This window comes from Engraulis encrasicolus, chromosome 24, assembly GCF_034702125.1.
Source record: "Engraulis encrasicolus isolate BLACKSEA-1 chromosome 24, IST_EnEncr_1.0, whole genome shotgun sequence".
Taxonomy (NCBI): Eukaryota; Metazoa; Chordata; class Actinopteri; order Clupeiformes; family Engraulidae; genus Engraulis; species Engraulis encrasicolus.
The window spans coordinates 45,030,723-45,033,926 of NC_085880.1; the positions used below are offsets into that span (position 1 = coordinate 45,030,723).

The following is a 3,204-nucleotide window of genomic DNA, read 5'->3' on the forward strand; positions in this document are numbered from 1 at the left end:
CAGAATTAACAGTTGTGAGTTGGTCATGCGATAGGCAGTGAAGTGCGAAGTACGAAGTGCGAGTGCGGTACGAAAAAGGATAGCCTTCCCCAAGCTCACCCCACGCCAAACTGAACTAGCGCGCAGGTGCCAGGTGGACACTAATTAAAGGGCCTCCAATTACGCACTACACATGCACAGCGCCACACCCATGTCCAAGATAACCAATAAACAAAAAACACAAATTAAAGTAAACCAATCCCCATAAAGTGTACCATAATGAAAACAAAAAATAAAAAAAGTAATTATGGCTCCTACACATGCATACATGATTCACAAAGGTAAACAATTGGTTGAGGACGAGTTGTCACAGGAAAAGTGGGAAGGACCGACGCCGTGACGGTAGAGTAGCATTGGAGGCGCGGTGGCTAATTGATCAGCTGGCAGGTAATCATGGTGATGTCTATTAGTATACCTGAGCGTTTGGGCACTGGTTCTTTGGCTTTGCTTCTGGAAGGCAGCAGAACGTTGGAGCTGCGAGGAGCGTGTCTGTGTTGGCATCCCATTGACGGAAGGTAACAGTGGTTTTGCCACTTAAGTTTGAGATGCATTTGGCTGTTGGGTCACTTCCTTCTAGTGGTGGCGTATCCATACCCCACGGGAAACCGGTTGGTAGAGAGACTTCCCTGAGCATTGGCATCGCGGAGAGAAAGCGTGCTTTGAGCGAGGGTCGGCATTGCAGAGAGAAAATTGACTACGTGTGAAGGTAAATGGTGGCCGGTGCTTGTTTGACTTGGCTGACTGGACATTTGCTGTTACTTCCATGCTTGGTTTACAAGTTGTTCACTTAGGGTAACTTTCCTTACAGTTGCGACTACAACCACATCCTACAAAAAACGGGTGCTTGCTTCAAGACGTCATATGAACCGGTGTTTAATTGTGGGGTGCGGAAACTTCGCGACCAGGTAAATTGATCAACCGTAATGCTTTCCTGCGTCGTGAGGCGTTAATAGAAATGAAAATTATATCTGCCCTGTCTTGCGCTTATGTGTGGATATTGTTTCCACAGCCGAAGGTGGAGGTGCCAGTGGGACAAGCTTCTTGGCTGCAGCTCCAGCGTGCGCTGTGGTCACTGTTCTTCTCCCTGGAGATTTGACTTGGACTGTGCGCGCCCAATGCGCTTGAGCGTGCGGGTGCGTGTGTGACTGTGTGAGCGTCTGTGCACTGTGCAGTGCATACACTCGGCGCAGGCCGCAACTCTGACAGTGTGTGTGTGTGTGTGTGTGTGTGAGCGTGTGGGGTATTAGTGGGATGGCTTAGGGAGAAGTGCAATTTTACATTTGATTGACTAGGTGGACCATTTTTATTATTTTCTTTTTTTTCTTCCTTTTCCCTTTTATTCTGGGGTTAGCTGTGATCCTGAACTGTAGTGAGACATTTGGGACAAGTCGGCTTGGGGGGAGTCAGCCTGGGTTTGGATAGGTAGGACCTCGGATTGCTGTGCTTTGCTGTGAAACCTAATTATAGCGGGGTGTGATTATTTATTTTCTCCTTCCAGGCATTTTGTTAATTTGCATGTTTTTTGTTTGTTTTCTATGCATGTGTGTGCTGTCATCCTTGCACCTAAACCAACCTGACTGTACTAGCCGACCTACCCACTATTATCAATCTTTCTCTCTATCATAGTGGGGCTTGTTAAGTCAATATTCCATAAGAATCTTTCACTTGGTGATACAAGCACCAAATCAGGTACACGGGTTCTCCAGGGCCTACTCTCCCAGAAAAGGTCGCTATCCAGGTGAAAAAACAAGATGGCGGCCATTTTTCAAGATGGCCGCCTCATTAAAGGTGAAAAAAGCTGTTTTCGTCTTAGAATGCCAAGTAATCAAGACATCTGAGTGATGGAAATATAAAAATGTATGAATTCTGACCAGAACAACTTAATAGTATCAATATTTCATCAGAAAATGGCCACCACTTTTCAAAATGGCAGGCCTTACATAACTGAAAATGCATATTTATGACATACAGCTGTCCGATAGCAGGTATTCATTAATACATACTAACCTTGCCATCAGTGTTGGAATACAATGTCGTAAAAACAATTTTGTTTACATTCTGTATTAGAGTGATGTTATAGCACAACCAGGAAACACTGGAGACATCACTGCTGTGAGACTCAGCATGGGGATCAGTGTCGGCTTGTGGTACAATAGCTGTAGTTGTAGTTTACTAACTCTTTTAGTAGTATACTCACTTTAGTTGTTAGTATTTATAGTCTCCCATATGCTATCTAATAAGACCCTCTATATAGCTTAACTAGAAATGTAGTTAGTGTAGTTAGAAATTTAGTTAGATAGCCGCACCTGAATTGACAGGATGTGCCAGCACGGGAAACCCGAGCCAAGGGTAACGGGGCTTCAGTTACCCGGATGGTGTACAGATCGCACGGGACTTAAATGACACGGGATGAATGATCGGGCTGGGTGTAGTTGCCTGATTTTCATAGACTTCAGATCACATACCGCGATTCTGGTCTGACCAGGACTATAACGATTAGCGTTTCCATACAGGGCGAACTTTGTTTCCATGGCCTGGTTAACCCGCCTCCCTCGGCTTGCTACTGGTTGAGGGCTGTGGCGAAGTTTAAACCAAACATTTCTTAGCCCAATAGAACGTCTCTGCATAAACCACGTCACTGCCTTGAACACGCCTCTACCCAGGACGGTTGAAAATGCTCAGTTGATTGGTTCCAGACAAAGTGGGTGGAGATCCCGCTGTAGCGGGATTGAGCAAGCTCCTGGCCCTACTGTGTGTAGCTGTCACCAGTAGGGCGGAGCCCGGCTGGGCAGAAGATGACTGAACCTTGCCATATCTCATTTTGTACGGTTGGGTGGTAAAAGGATAGCCCCTCGGCCTTTAACCGTATTACACAAGATGTCTGCTAAAAATCCATTGAACTGCAGTACATGTCTGGAACAACACCTCAAGCACCCTGACCCTGAGCACGGGGGCCCAGCAAGGTTGTGTGCTTAGCCCCCTGCTGTTCACGCTGCTGACACATGACTGCACAACAACCCATTGCACTAACCATCTGATGAAGTCTGCGTACGATATAACACTGGGGGACCTCATCACTAAGGGTGACGAGACTCACTACAGAGAAGGAGTAGACTTGCTGGTCAGATGGTGCAAGGACAACAACCTCCTACTGAATGTCAACAA

At 46.3% G+C, this 3,204-nt stretch overlaps 1 long non-coding RNA gene across 1 annotated transcript; it reads left to right on the forward strand.

Moving 5' to 3' along the window:
- The first annotated feature begins 347 nt into the window (after positions 1 to 347).
- Positions 348 to 1,249, forward strand: LOC134440758 (uncharacterized). The gene is made up of 4 exons (XR_010033026.1): positions 348 to 554; positions 617 to 745; positions 848 to 944; positions 1,049 to 1,249. It is a non-coding gene; the product is annotated as an uncharacterized LOC134440758 (long non-coding RNA).
- Positions 1,250 to 3,204: the final 1,955 nt, after the last annotated feature.